Raw genomic sequence first — 16,154 nt, 5'->3', positions numbered from 1 at the left:
TCCTCCAGCAAGGCCCAGCATTGGTTTTACCATTTGCCTCACCACCACCTATATTTCCCTTGGGAGTAATTAACCCAAGGGTCATCTTTACTACAGCCCCCCCCCCCCGGGCCAATGCTTGTCTAAGTGTTGGTCCGAACTAGAGCCCTTTGCAGCGCCCCCTCAGGGAAACTTGAGGTCTGGTTTTAGTTGTACGGATTGCTCATCCGGTGTTGCCCTGAGAACGAGATATGTGCAGCTCCTATCGGGATTGTCGGCGCATCGGGTGGTCTTGCTGGTCTTGTTTTACCACTGTCGAAATGTCTTGTAACCCGGGATTCCGAGTCTGATCGGGTCTTCCTGGGAGAAGGTATATCCTTCATTGATCGCGAGAGCTTTTCATGGGCTAAGTTGGGACACCCCTGCAGGGTATAATCTTTCGAAAGCCGTGCCTGCGGTTATAGGCAGATGGGAATTTGTTAATGTCCGGTTGTAGATAACTTGACACCAGATCCGAATTAAAACACATCAACCGTGTGTGTAGCCGTGATGGTCTCTTTTCGGCGGAGTCCGGGAAGTGAACACGGTTTCTGGGTTATGTTTGACGTAAGTAGGAGTTCAGGATCACTTCTTGATCATTGCTAGTTTCACGACCGTTCCGCTTGCTCTCTTCTCGCTCTTATTTGCGTATGTTAGCCACCATATATGCTTAGTCGCTGCTGCAGCCTCACCACCTTACCCCTTCCTTCCCTTTAAGCTTTGCTAGTCTTGATACCCATGGTAATGGGATTGCTGAGGCCTCGTGGCTCACAGATTACTACAACAACAGTTGCAGGTACAGGTTTTGTGATGATCATGACGCGAGAGCGATGCTTGCTTGCGTTGAGTTCTTCTTCTGCTTCTTCGATCAGGGATAGGTTCCAGGTCGGCAGCCTGGGCTAGCAGGGTGGATGTTGTTTGAGTTTCTGTTTGTGTTTCATCCGTAGTCGGATGATGCTCTGATGTATTGTGATGTTGTATTCGTGTGGCATTGTATGCCTTATGTATGTATCCCCATCTATTATGTAATGTTGATGTAATGATATCCACCTTGCAAAAGCATTTCAATATGCGGGTCTATCCTTGGTGGGACCTTCGAGTTCCTTTTGGATAGGGTCGCATATTGGGCGTGACAAGTTGGTATCAGAGCCTCGACCGACCATAGGAGCCCCCTTGATTGTTGGCCGTTGTTGAGTCTAGAAGAAAACTATTTTGAGTCTTAGGATTATATATATCAGAGAGTAGGATTCTTTTTACTCCTCAGCCCCCTTCGTCGCTCTGGTGAGGACTCTTGAGGTAGATGTTTTGTCTTTCCTCTCCTCAAATTTCACTAATTTTTTTAGGATCACGCGGGTATCTTGGAATCGTTCCGATGGTTTTGTGACGAGAACATTGTTCTTGGTGCCTCCTGTCTATTATGTGGCATTGACCCGGGGAGTTGAGCTCCGAGGTGTTGTCGTCACAATTTTATCGTTGCAGTTCTGGAATACCTGAGTTTTGCCGACATTGAAAATCTCTTTTATGCAGTTGTTGGTGAGATAACCTCGACGTCACCCAGTACTGGGGAGTTCAGGAGTATTGCCATAACTCGTATAACGGATGCTTTTCGAAGGTTGAGGTACACGATTTCCGAAGGTTTCTTGGTTATGTGTTGACGGATGGATACAGCTTGGATGTAGGTATTGTTAGTTTGGGTGAGATATATTGCTTCCCCTGTATCCCCAACACCAGATTGCATAACCAGAAAGTTTCGGGAGTTTATAGGTGTGAATTCAAGTAGCTCCTAGAATATCTTTCCGACAGATGCATGATATGGGATTGGGTAAATCTCTATCATATGTATTTGTTCCGGCTTATTCTGCAAGCCAAATCCTTTGTTTTGTTTTATTTGTGGTATTCGAGTTGCTTCAAAGTCAAGTGTTGATTCCATACCTTTCAAGCGGTGTTCTCATATTTCTATGGGAGTACTAATCCTTCTTGACCATCGAGATTGTCATGTCAATTCTTTTTCAACCGGTGTGCTTCTCTTTAAGTGGATCCGATCATTTTCAACATCCGCAAGATCAACTCTAAGTTTTCTCACCGGTGTTTGTTTCATCCGTCCCAAGTTGTCTTTGTTTTCCCGCCCTCCCACCCTTTTTCTTCAAGGACTCATATATTTTAATTAAGTATCCATTTACTCATGTGAAGTCTCTTCATTCTTTTCAATCAATATTCTGATCCGGTGATCCCTTGTGAAGATGCTCATGAGCTTCAAGTTCATCGTCCTTCATTGTTGTTTCTTCTCCAGTGGATTAATTCCAAGCTTTCAGTGTTGATCATATTCTTTTCCTCGTGTCAAATGCTTTTTCATACCGGTGCACCTCTTAATCTTTCATTTCTCGCTATTCATTTGTTCTGGAGTGCTGACGATATCTCACAAGACTTGTGTTTCCATTCTCAATCCGTTCAAGCTATTTCGAGATTATTATGTCATTCAAGTCATTTTATTCAACCGGTGCAATCCCCCCCTTTCAATCTAATTCAACCAGTGTTTTTCTTTTAGTGGGACCTAACCCACAGGTCTTTTCCCAGGATCTTACCTGACTCTTCTAATTTTCTCGGAGCCATTCTCAAATTCATTTCCAAGTTTGACGTAAGAATGAATTTTCATCGGTCACATGCCTTCTCCAAGGTCGTTTTCAAATTCTTTTCATCTTTGGCTCAACCTTTTCTCTTTTAATTCTCCCGGAGTATCTCAACAATTCATGGTGTTGTTCTTCGTCGTCATTATCGGATTTTGAAGACCAAAGAAGATTTTTCCTGCAAATCTTATCCGTTTCTCTCAAAGATTCATGATTCTAGCTTGATGTCATCCTCTCATAATTATTTTAGATTATGAGAATTCTTTTCACCCATCTGAATCTATTCAGGAGTCTTTTCAGTTTGATTCTCTGGAGCACATCATCTCAGAATCATTCATTCCAGCCTTCAGCTCTCGTTATCCAAATCTAACCGGTGCATCATTCAAATATCCTCTAATCAGTTCATGATCTCTTTGTTCTCATGTATCTAAATTCCCTCAAGTATCTTCATTCGTTCTCTAATTCTTACCGGTGATTCACCCCTTTACTTCGTTCATTTTCAATTCTTAGAGTGGTTCGTTCAGGATTTCTCTTCCTCCGTTATGATATCAAATATTCGTTGTTTCCAAATCCCATCGGTGGTTCCATCAATACCTTCTCAAGTTTACGCTATATCCCTCTTAATCCTTTCTACGAGAATAAGTAGTATGCCAAATCCGTTGTTTGTCATCAATTTAAATTGGTGAAGGATACGCATACCATAATTCTTATTATTGTTTCATCCGAGTGATCTAGTTTCTTCTTTCTAGAGTTGTTCATCATGTCACATTTCTCGGTTCGAGATGCTTCATCTTTTCTTTTCCGGAGTTCCAAGTTTTCCGCATTATCTCATCGCGAAGCTTCATCTAAATCATTGCAAGGCTTCACCTTGTTCTTTCAACTTCTCTTCCTTTCTATCATCCTGTTATTACCGGAGTTCTTCATGGAGGCTCTACATGATGGTTCATCAAGGATTCCTTTCATTCTCATTTTGTTCTTCAAGATTTCTCTCGAAGTTATGACCCGCCAAGCTACACTCTAAAATAAACATGGTGCTCAACACATGTTTTGTTTTGAGGAGCTCAAGTATTCTTCATCTTGCATTCTGAAGTGCAATTCTTTCTACCTTATCTTTTGTGGTGGTGTTATGTCACTCTTGACAATTTCCTTCATGGTTCATGATTCATATTGTTTTCAAGAATGAGGTATTTTAAATCCATCAATCTCTTTGTTGGAGTTATCTTGTGTCAGATTTCACCTAAAGCCTTCCCTAAGGAATATTGCTAATTATGGTGCTATCAATGATCCGAGCTTTCTCCATATCCTTCTCGGTGAAAGAGGTTTTTCATCTCTTCGTTGATCTCAAGCAAGCAATTATTTTTTGTTAGTGGCAGGTTGTCACCTCATCATTTTCAGATGTTTGCCATAAGCCCACAACAAGATTGTGCTTTTTGTTGTTGATTTTCCAACAACTCCGTTCAATCCTTCTTTGCAAGGATGCTTTCCAAGTTCATTTGTGGTAGAAGATTTCATTTTCTTCTCCGTCCCTTTATCCCAACAATCTAGCTTCTATTCTTTCTCCCAGAGACATTGTGATGTTGCTCTTTTCTCTCATCTTCTCGAATTGAGGACCGTGTTCTTTTCATGCTTGTCCATTTAACCGGAGTGTTGTGTCATCTCTTCAAGTTCTTTTCATCTTATCAAGTTTTCCTTCTTCTTTCAGTCGGAGTGCTGCCCAAATTATATCAATTTTATTCCTTCTCTATCTAGTTTTTAACCGGAGTGGTTTCAATATCTATCTTATCACTAAACCTCTTGGTTCTCATCGTATCCCATGTTCCACTTTTCTAACGAAGTGTTTTCAACTTTGTTCATCTTCGTTGTTTTCTTTCTTTCATTTTGCTCAACCTCTCAAGGTTCGTGGTTTCACTCATTTGTCGAAGAAGCAACTTAGTTTTACCTCTTCTCTTCCTTTCTGTGTTCCCTCCGGTGCCATCCTAGATCTCGGGACGATATCCTCTCGTAGTGGTGGAGTGTTGTAACGCCCCGGATGCAACTTTCCATATTCGTAACTCCAACTCTTGCCTTTTCTGGAGATGCGATATGTTATTTCCTCTGTGGTTGGGTTTTGTCTGTTGTTTTGCATTTTGTTCTTGTTATGCATTTCATCTCATCGCATCATTTGCATTGCATCGGCACTCGTTGCCATCTGTATTTTTTTTAAAACTTGCATCCGTTCGGGTTCCCCCGGTTCTCTCCGTTGTCCGTTCTGAGCCCGACCACACTCGCACGCGCCCGCGGCACCTTCGAAATATTATTTTATAAGTGGCATAAAAATGTTCTCGGAATGGGTTGTAACTTGTCATGCGGTCTTATTATAGTGTAGACAGAGCGCCTGCCAAGTTTCATAGCATTCGGAGTCCATTTGATAGCCCAACCGTTAAATATATAGCGGCACCGTTGCCGGTATTATCGTCGGATGTTTTCGGTCTTCGGAAACAGATACCGGGTTGCACTCCTTCCCTCTCACCTCAGCCCAACTTCTCTTCACAGCCCACTAGCCCACCTACCTAACCCCCCTCCGCTCTGGACCGTCCGATCGAGATCAAACGGCTCCGTAACAGAGCAAAACCCCTAACCCTAGACCCCTACCTATTTAAGAAGCCCCCCTTGCCATTTTTGGGTGCCCCTAGCCTTCCCCTACCCTTAGCCGCCGCATCCCCCTCGAAAACCGCGCCACCAACTAGATCCATCCACCTCCTCCCTGTTTTCCGGCGCCCTCCACCTCACCTGCGCCACTTGGCAGTGCCCCATTGGCCAGCCGTCGCCGCGCAGCCTCCCGCAGCAAACCGCAGGGCGCCACGCGTCCTCCGGCGCCCCCGCAGCCCCCAGCGCCGCCGCGGCCCGCCATGCCCGCACTAGGCCCGCAGCGGACCGATCTGGGCCCGGCTCCCGCTCTCTGCGCCCGAGCGCCCCAGCGCCTCGCCTCCTCGCCCGCTTCCCCCGCTGCCTCGCGCCTTCCGCCGGCGACCCCGGCAGCCGCGCCGTCGAGCACCAGCAGCCAGGCCGGACCTCACCTCCCCTGCTCCTCCTTCCCCTACTTATCCTTCCTCTCTCTCACTCTCTCTCCCGCAGGAGTTCTGCCATGGCCGCCACCACCCGAGATCGGGAGCCGCCTCTGCCCTGGAAGCTCGTCACCGCCGCCATTCGTCGCCGGATCTGGGACCCCTGCCCTCGGATCCGTCTGTTCTGAGCCTCGTCGGCCTTCCCTGCAGCGCTGCCGCTCGAGTCCGGTCGTGGCCATCGCCGCCCGCAGCTCTACATCGAGCAGAGGACGAGCAGCTCGCCCGCTCTCCCCGTTGACCGCGCGCCTGGGCTGCCTCCCCTCCAGCGCCAAGGCCCATCGCCCTTCGAGCGTCCCTCTCCGCTGAACCGGCCCAAGGCCCATGGGTGAGCAGCCCCCTCCAGATCCCCCCTCCTGTGCACTGTTGGGCCAATCAGTTTCGGCCCGCGTAGGTTTTTTTTAGCATCTGTGAATTTGTCTAATTATCCAGCGATTTACAGTTTTACAAAAAACCCCCTGTTCATCATGCATATAATAACTTTTTAGCAGTACATCATATGTAAAAACTTTATATATGTAAAATGCTTAGAATTTTGTGTAGATTAATAATATGCCATTTTCATCCATGTTTAAAATGTTTAAATTGATGTTTGCATTAATTTGCTAATATGCCATGTTAAAATGTTTTATTTCATAACTAAATAACCGTAACTCGGTTTTAAATGTACTTTATATGTAAATGGGGTGGAAAAATGCCTAGATTAACATGGTGCACTTTATCTTCCTGTTTAACAACAATAAAATTGTTTTTAGGGCAGAACAGTACCAAATCTAAAATATGCATATGGGGATTTTCCGGACTTGTTGTTTGTTATTCCGGCCTCATTTAAACTTGTCTAGATAGGTAGTTTTTCATATGCTTCACCTCTTGCCATGTTTAACAACATTTAATATTGTTGGGTACATAACCGAGATCAAACTAAATAATTGATGTGGTGTTTCGTCAATATGCAACCCGTTGCATATTGAGCTCCACTTAACTTGTAGTATTGTTTGTTGCACTTTGCCATGCCATGCCTCATTAAACCGGACATGCATCATACTTGTTTGTGCATCATGCCATGATTATGCTCGTGCATTTACCATGTTGTTTGTTTCTTTCCGGTGTTGCTTCTTAGTTCCGGTAATGTTGCGATTGTGAGGATTCGTTCGACTACTCCCGTTCGTCTTCTTCATGGACTCGTTCTTCTTCCTAGCGGGATTTCAGGCAAGATGACCGCTACCCTGGATCTCAATACTATCATTGCTATGCTAGTTGATTCGTTCTATCGCTATGCTGCACTACCTATCTTTTGCTCCTCAAGCCTCCCAAATTGCCATGAACCTCTAACCTTTGACACCCTTCCTAGCAAACCGTTGCTTGGCTATGTTACCGCTTTGCTCAGCCCTCTTATAGCGTTACTAGTTGCAGGTGAAGTTGAAGATTGCTCCATAGTGGACAGGATTTTGGTTAGGATATCACAATATCTCTTATATTATTAATGCATCTATATATTTGGTAAAGGGTGGAAGGCTCGGCCTTATGCCTGGTGTTTTGTTCCACTCTTGCCGCCCTAGTTTCCGTCATACCGGTGTTATGTTCCCGGATTTTGCGTTCCTTACGCGGTCAGGTGATTTATGGGACCCCCTTGACAGTTCGCTTTGAATAAAACTCCTCCAGCAAGGCCAAACATTGGTTTTACCATTTGCCTCACCACCACCTATATTTCCCTTGGGAGTAATTAACCCAAGGGTCATCTTTACTACAGCCCCCCCCCCGGGGCCAATGCTTGTCTAAGTGTTGGTCCGAACTAGAGCCCTTTGCAGCGCCCCCTCAGGGAAACTTGAGGTCTGGTTTTAGTTGTATGGATTGCTCATCCGGTGTTGCCCTGAGAATGAGATATGTGCAGCTCCTATCGGGATTGTCGGTGCATCGGGCGGTCTTGCTGGTCTTGTTTTACCATTGTCGAAATGTCTTGTAAACCGGGATTCCGAGTCTGATCGGGTCTTCCTGGGAGAAGGTATATCCTTCGTTGATCGCGAGAGCTTGTCATGGGCTAAGTTGGGACACCCCTGCAGAGTATAATCTTTCGAAAGCCGTGCCTGCGGTTATAGGCAGATGGGAATTTGTTAATCTCCGGTTGTAGATAACTTGACACCAGATCCGAATTAAAACGCATCAACCGTGTGTGTAGCCGTGATGGTCTCTTTTCGGCGGAGTCCAGGAAGTGAACACGGTTTCTGGGTTATGTTTGACGTAAGTAGGAGTTCAGGATCACTTCTTGATCATTGCTAGTTTCACGACCGTTCCACTTGCTCTCTTCTCGCTCTTATTTGCGTATGTTAGCCACCATATATGCTTAGTCGCTGCTGCAGCCTCACCACTTTACCCCTTCCTTCCCTTTAAGCTTTGCTAGTCTTGATACCCATGGTAATGGGATTGCTGAGTCCTCGTGGCTCACAGATTACTACAACAACAGTTGCAGTTACAGGTTTTGCGATGATCATGACGCGAGAGCGAGCTTGCTTGCGTTGAGTTCTTCTTCTGCTTCTTCGATCAGGAATAGGTTCCAGGTCGGTAGCCTGGGCTAGCAGGGTGGATGTCGTTTGAGTTTCTGTTTGTGTTTCATCCGTAGTCGGATGATGCTCTGATGTATTGTGATGTTGTATTCGTGTGGCATTGTATGCCTTATGTATGTATCCCCATCTATTATGTAATGTTGATGTAATGATATCCACCTTGCAAAAGCGTTTCAATATGCGGGTCTATCCTTGGTGGGACCTTCGAGTTCCTTTTGGATAGGGTCGCATATTGGGCGTGACAGAGGGCACCCACAAAGGTTCTTCCACCATGGGTCTGTGCACTTCCAACTGGAAGCATCCGGTCCATGAAATGTGAGTCAACATCCTATCAACAAATCTTACCTTTTCTAGCTTACCAACCCGTACCCTTTGTTGTAGTAGCATTTGTCGTGCGGTGCTATAACTGTGATGTGTTTAAATATTTCAGTTATGCAAAAATGTATTATTCAATAGGGCTATGTGATATTTAAGTATGAATTATCCACTTCAGTTTCACGAATGGCTATATTTGGTTGTTTATAGTGAGTAGATGCCTTGTTTATCTGTGTTAGGTTGTTAGGTTGGTTGTAGTGAGCATTTTTTCAGTTATCGAGCGGATGCCTTGTTTATATGTATTTTGTCTTAGTTTGGTTGAAGTGATCACTTGTCCAGTTATCAAGCAGATGCCTTGTTTATCTGTATTTGGTTGTTAGGTTGCTTTTTTAGCATTTGTGCAGTTTTCAAGCAGATGCCTTGTTTATCTGTATTTGCTTGTTAGGTTGGTTGCAGTGAGCATTTGTCCAGCTTTTAAGCATATGCCCTGTTTATCTATATTTGCTTGTTATGTTGGTTCTAATGAGACTCTGTCCAGCTTTCAATGGCTATATTTGGTTGTTATACTGATCATTTATGCCTTGTTTATTTAAGTCATTCACAATGTGTTGTTCATTATGTGCAAGTCGGAACTGTGTCGCTCGACTGCATCAATACCAGTTTCAACGGCTATATTTGGTTCCAGTTATGCCTGGTGTAGTTAACGCATGCCCTTTATTTCAGTTTTACACATTTATCTAGTGATGTTTAAGCATTACCTACATTATATTCATTTTCAACAATACCAGTTTGAATTGCAATATTTGATGGTTGTTAAGCCCGTTGTCGGTAACATTGCCTTCCATTTTATATATGCTTTAACAGCATGCTGAAACCAACACATTCAAGATATCATTTGGAGATGATATTGTTTACCTTTGCTATATTTGTTTGATGTTAAGGTTGCCGTACTTATCATGCCTTTCCACTACTTATGCAGGACAATAACAGGAGTGGCCACCATTTTCCATGGAGGTTAGCTTCATCCCTCGGCTTGTACTCCCCCGTCGTCCATAATGTAGTGCATATAGATCTAGGCCTGGACACTTCTTAGCTTCTAATATTGACTTTTTGCTTGTAGGTACATATGCCCTTGGCAAGGATCCATGCATCGACCCTTTTTGCGTATGGGGCAATGAGATATTCATGAACAAGCATCAAGTGAGGAAACTGATAAGGATTATTAGCAAAAAGATACGAATGGTGGCAAGCAAATTATTTGTTTATACTCTATCCAACACAACAGTGAGCTGTAGGATGATAACTACAAACTCCGCAGCCTTCTCTTTTTACTGCCCATAATGAGTTGTTAGACAACAATGTCTAAATCTTTTTCATTCGCCATGGTTCCCGAAGCAGTTCACTCAAGATTACCTCGCAAATTGCATGATTGGTGGACACGCAATGAAGGTTAAAGTATTTCATCCAGACTACAATGAGCATCGAGAAGTCGTAATGAAGACAGTGAAGGATGGAGGGCAGCCATCACAAGGGGTTGGCCTAGAGTCGTGCGCGCATTATGCATGGAGGAGGGCACAATATGGGCATTCCGCTTCAGCTTCTCCAGCAACCAGAATGTCTTTCACCTCTCTCTTTACAGTCTTTAGTACAACTGTGGTTCATCATTCTTTACTTGGTGCTTCTGTAGTTCTTTACTATATGTACTTGTGCATCAAATTATGCATTCATGGTTGAACCTATATTTGTAATACACCTGGTTGGATATGAAATAAGTGATTGCCTACTTTCAAATTCAAAAAGGTGATTTTAAATTAGGGATTACACTGCACACGGTTTGCAAAAGCGAAACATCTGCGATAGACGTGGAGATCAAACATGTTTCTAGGATCCACTACGTGTGCGATCAATCTCCACCGCACACACAATCAGCCAAGAAGAAACGTGTGCGATCAATCTCCACTTCACACACGATCAACCAAGAAAAAACGTGTGCGATTAACAACAGCATCACACACAGTTCTTTCTTATTAAATGTTTCACTACAAGAAATCTGTTAATCCATGACAATTTCAATCCGTCACAGGACAGTGAAAATCCATCATGGATGGGCATCCATGACGGAAAATAAATCCGTCATGTATATCGCGTCATAATTGACAACATGGCCTTCATGACGGATTTTTGACCGTCACCAACCTACCTCTAGGCCCGTCTAGCCCAGAACAGGCCCAGACCTTTGTGACGGACCTTTCCGTCATGGATATACATGACATGGCAGCTGATGTGGCATCATAGTCGATCTGACATGGCAGCCCAACAATACAGCCCATTTATCTTTCTAGAAATATTTAGGCCAATGTAATCAATTGTTTATTGGGCCTTCACCTGTTAACTATTTTAGTATTATTTCTACTTTGCCTTTCATACACATTTATTATACTTGATCGTTCTAGATTATTATCAGCATTTGCCTGTTCCAACCCATCTTCAGCCCAGATTGCCCAATATTTGATCCACACAATAAAAGTAAAGAATCTCCATTTAGCAAAGAAAAACAATAATATAGTGCACAACTACAAAATTCAGACCACCATAGAAATTACAATTACATCTCACAATTACACTAGACATTTAGATACATATAATCTACATTGTGTTCCCTGTCTTAAGTGTAGTATCATCTGTTCCATCCCAAGTCAAGTTACCCTTCTAAACGAAACTAGAGTGTAATATCTTCTGTTCTACTTCAATTACCTGCAAAAGAACATCAAAAAATAAATTGTGAGAACTATTATAATGAGGAATAAATTATGGGAAACACTCATCCAAACCTTTATTTAAAATGATAGCTATTAGCTCGCCCACAATAAAATGACAGGAACAAGGAACAATATGCATCAACATCACATTTCTCAGTCATACTGCCCATTTTAGCAGCAATCAAACAAAGATTTTGGCATGCAAAAAGAACACATATGCACGTCTTAGTATCACACAGTCTTAGTATCACACAGAAAGAAATCAAATATGAATATTAGTAGTGAGATAGTGAGATGGTTGGTGGAATATCTATCCTCGCAGATTAGCGCATAAATCAGTTGATATACGTGGCTAGACAAAATCTTTACCAAGGCATTTGAAATAAATGCCCAATTGAAACAAAGAACATGAAATGATTAAACATGCACATTTCAGTCAACATGTCTGTTGAGATAGATATATATTTCAATTAGCCACTACATAAAATGATTAAATATATACATTGAACCATAATCCAGAGCAATATTATTTGCTACAAAATGTTTCCCTTAAAAGGCCAACAACTCAAAATGAACATAGGTAAAAAGTAGTATCAGGAGCAACTTTACTGATAGAGTGACAATGTAGTGAAAGCAATAGACTTGGTTCAAATAAACACAAACAATGGTCTACATGATTTTGGTTCGCAGTTTAGTCAATCACCTCACAGGCAGAGCCTATTTACTTTTGGCTAAAGATACTTTTGGCTAAAAATTGTTGACAGGTTGCTTAAAATGAATGTAACTCGATCATGTGCATGATATGGGAATTCCCATGGGAAATCTTTTACCCTACAATGCCCTTGGTTGTGTCAATACATCGACTATAAATTAAACTCCACATCTAATACTAAGAGGCACCGCGCACATTTAGAATATCAAATTGAATTCTGCACTATGAGCTTGATACTTTTTGAGTTGCTCGGCTCAACTTTTGTGATCTCTATCATTGTTTGTAGCTATATTTTCATATATTTTTCTTAACCATATAGAATTTTAAGATTATGGAACATATCAGCAAGCTTCGTCTTTTAAACACGCCGTTATGTCACTTGTATTGCAACTGAATCAGAGAGTCATCATGACCACATAGTACCGAGTGGTGTATTATCATAAAAAGAAATAGGTACTGAGCAATAAAGAATAATCAAGAACGATAGATAGATACAAGGATTTGCAACTGAATCAGAGAATCATCATGACCACATAGTAATTATGAGTGGTGTTTTCTCATAAAAAGTAGGTACTAAGCAATAGAGAACAATTAGGAACAGTAGATAGATTCAAGGATTTGCAACCGAATCAAAGAATCTTCATGATCACATAGTACTGGGTGGTGTTTTCTCATAAAAAGGGTACAGAGCAATAGAGAACAATCAGGAACAGTAGAAAGTAATTGGTACGTAGAGTGAATGTTAGCAATCAGCATTTTGTCAAAATAGACATGTAACTATAAAAATACCATTTGAGATTTTACATATTATGCATCCACCATGAACAAAGCAAACAACTCTATCAAACTAGGAGGAACTAGGTGTTGCAGCAAGCAATAAATTAAGTAAAAAATGAAAACAAGCGCCCGCACACTAAGACGATACAAAAAGCACAAACAAAGATATTTAAGGATCAACACTGCTATACACACGATGCCTGCATGGCCGATGCTTGCACGATTCTATCATGGCAGCGCCAACAGCGAGCATGCTCACAAGAGCATTGTTGGGGAGGGAACATCGTTCATAAGTCGTGCAGCTATTGTCATGTGTGAAGCAATTTCTTCAAGGATAGAACATCAGGACAAAGATGGGTCCATAGTTTGTAGTGCTAGCTAATTATGTTGTACTACAGAAGTAGTTTTGACCGACCTTTCTGTATTTTCACCTCTATTCTTCAGAAGGCTCTGTTTCATCAACACCTTTTATGTCATCAACAACACGCTCGACTTCAGCTATCTCCTCCACCTATAGAATAATAATTGGAACTTTAGTGGAACTATTCGATGGAGAAAACAAATAAATCTTGTGATTTAGTAGAAGTATCCACAATAGTTACTCCTACATAGGATTCCGTCGATAATTTATTCAGCTTTAAGCATACCACTTTGATCCATTTCAATGATGTATATCTATAAACTAAACTGACACACATAAACACATCACGACCTCAGAAACTATGTAAGCACCCCACATATATTTTTAAGACGTACATGTTGATGAAGAAAAGATGTAAATACAAAAATCTACATTAAAAAAATCAATCACATCAATGTCTACGCAATTCATCTTGGTATCTTTCCAAAACAATTATTCCCAGCCACAAAAGTTACTTCACTGCAAAGCAGTATCCTGACATCCTAAATAGATAATTATGTAACTAACTGAGAGTGAAAAGGATTCTCACCTTCACAGCAGTGGTCTAGCGAGGTCACCTCTGGCGATGCGAAAAAGGCCAAGGAGTACCGAAGAAAACAGTGGCGACCCCCTCCTTTCCCGGCGTGAGATTGTGAAGAAGACGAAGTGTCGGGGCAGCCGTCCCTGGTCCTGGCCAGCGGGTAGGCGACAACGTTCATCTCACCGACCTCAACCACCTTCCTCGTAACCACCGCGCCCATGACGACGAGCAGGGGGCTGACCTTGATGCGGATGCGGGAGCGCCATTATGGCAGTGTGTCCCCCCATCACGGATCTGAGTAGGCTGCATAAGGGGAAAGGGTGGGGCTGTGGAGGCGTGATAGAGGGTGAGAGACGAAGGTGGATCGGGAGATGGTTGGGATGGCGGCGCGGGAGATCAAGGGGGGTCGCAGCCGCGCGGGGGCGGACCGGCGGAGGCTGGGCATGGATCTGAATCAGGAACAGAGAGGGAGAGGAGCTGCGGCGGCTGTGGGTGGAGATGGATTAGGGTTTCCGTGGTCGCAAGGAGAGCGGCCCGAGGCTGTGGCCTCTCGGGCTGGTGGGCTGTGGAGTTCAATGGGTGGGCCCCAAAATTTTTTAACTCCCCGCGTCGACGACTTGAATGTTTTCTCCCCCGCGCGCTTCCTGTTTCATACTTTGCCGCATACACGACTTATGTTTTTTCCTCCGCGCGCTTCTCTTCAGCCCGTTTCATACTTTTTTATGGTAGCCCGTTTCATACTTTGGTGTCTTTGCCCTTGGGTGCCTGGTACTATACCTGATTCATGTTGGCCCTATGTGTTTGTATGCTACATAAGTATATTCATTTAGTTTGGAGCCATCCAATTTTATTAGGATCCTTGTTTTTTTACATTATTGAAAATTCAAATTACAATGTAACTCATATGACTATGCCACATATGTGGGAGCAATTCGTGAAGGTCTGGATGGTGTATAAAAGGGGGAAAGCTAAGCCCGGTAGGCCCGATTGGTCTACCCGTGACGGTTTTCATGACGGTACCTCCACATCCGTCATTAAAGGGGCTATTATTTTTGGGCCCAAACACATATTGCTGGTCGGTGACGGTTTCCGTGATGGTTTTTGAGAACGTCACCAGCAATCCATCACGAATTAACAGGTTTCTTGTAGTGTTTGCGATAGTCACCTTATCACACACGCCTCGAAATTATTGATTGTTTGTGATGTTGTGCGCATCGCAAATGTTTGGTATTTCTTGGATTAACTGCGTGGGTTGTACATACTAACAGAAACGTATTCCTTGGATGGACTATGTGGAATGTACATACGAACAGAAAAGTTTAGCGGGGGCCGACTGTGTGGGATGTACTTACGACCGGAAACGATTTCGCCTGTAAAATTGTTTTTTAGCACTACTGTACGTATAACCGTATTTGCTCGCTCGCCGGTCGCACACGATCTCATTTTGTTGAGCGTGTGTGCCAGGTGGGCATATCCCCGACGGTTTTTGGTTCGTGTGGGAAGGGGCCCCCTATTGCCCACACTCACTTGCCGACGGTTCCAAATGCCATCACGGAAAGGGGTTTAAAACCGTTTGTGTAGCACTGACGCGTACCAGTGGTGTGGAAGAGTTGGTGTAAACATAACTACACCAAGCGCTGGCTTAACACCGGTTTTATCTGGATGAAATTAAAGGTGAGGAAGGACTTGGTGACCATGTAGAGAGACACTCATGTCACTGCCACGTCATCATCGTGCAGATGGAAGGGAACCATACTCGTCCAAGAAATTTGTGATAGGGTTGCATAGCGAAGGAAAACAGGCCTTGCTGGCATTGCCCTTTTCGGATAACAAAGATCAGTAAGGGTTGCCAAAGCGGCAAGTGGATGGCAAGAGTCGGGATAGGATCATGTCTATCACCGAAATGATTGTGGCTGACGGAAAGATATTGGCGCGATATCTGGGTGCAAATCCTGCAAATGGTATCTGGAACACTTGGTACCTTGGCATCACCCTGCTGGGACAGGGATGACGCCAAACACTGAGAAGCAGATATAATAATGTCGGGGAAACTGATCCTCGGACACCTGTGGGGCCGGCGGACCGGGCCCCTTTCGGTTCGGCGGGGGGCGGAGATCGCACGAAGAGCAGATCGAGGCGAAGCACACGAGCAGTTTACCCAGCTTCGGAGCTCTCCGAAGAGATAACACTCCTACTGCTGCTTGTCTGGTTCTATTCTGTTCTTGCTCTAAAGGGAGAGCGTAGTGTCTTTCTGGGTTACGAATGAGTTGAAACGAACCGAACCCCCTCTACGTTGCGCATGGGCCTCCTTTTATACGCCAAAGGGGTCACCGAGAGGTGGCAACG

The 16,154-nt window shown here is 43.6% G+C and overlaps 1 long non-coding RNA gene across 1 annotated transcript; it reads right to left on the bottom strand.

Annotated features, from left to right (window-relative positions):
* Positions 1-11,140: 11,140 nt before the first annotated feature.
* Positions 11,141-14,389, bottom strand: LOC119325375. Its single transcript, XR_005157495.1, has 3 exons — positions 13,818-14,389; positions 13,283-13,378; positions 11,141-11,373 (listed from the first exon to the last, which is right to left on the bottom strand). It is a non-coding gene; the product is annotated as an uncharacterized LOC119325375 (long non-coding RNA).
* Between the last annotated feature and the right edge of the window lie 1,765 nt (positions 14,390-16,154).

This window comes from Triticum dicoccoides, chromosome 6B, assembly GCF_002162155.2.
Source record: "Triticum dicoccoides isolate Atlit2015 ecotype Zavitan chromosome 6B, WEW_v2.0, whole genome shotgun sequence".
Classification (NCBI taxonomy): domain Eukaryota; kingdom Viridiplantae; phylum Streptophyta; class Magnoliopsida; order Poales; family Poaceae; genus Triticum; species Triticum dicoccoides.
Note: the sequence above shows the minus strand (reverse complement) of the source record. Positions and strands in the feature narration are given on the sequence as shown.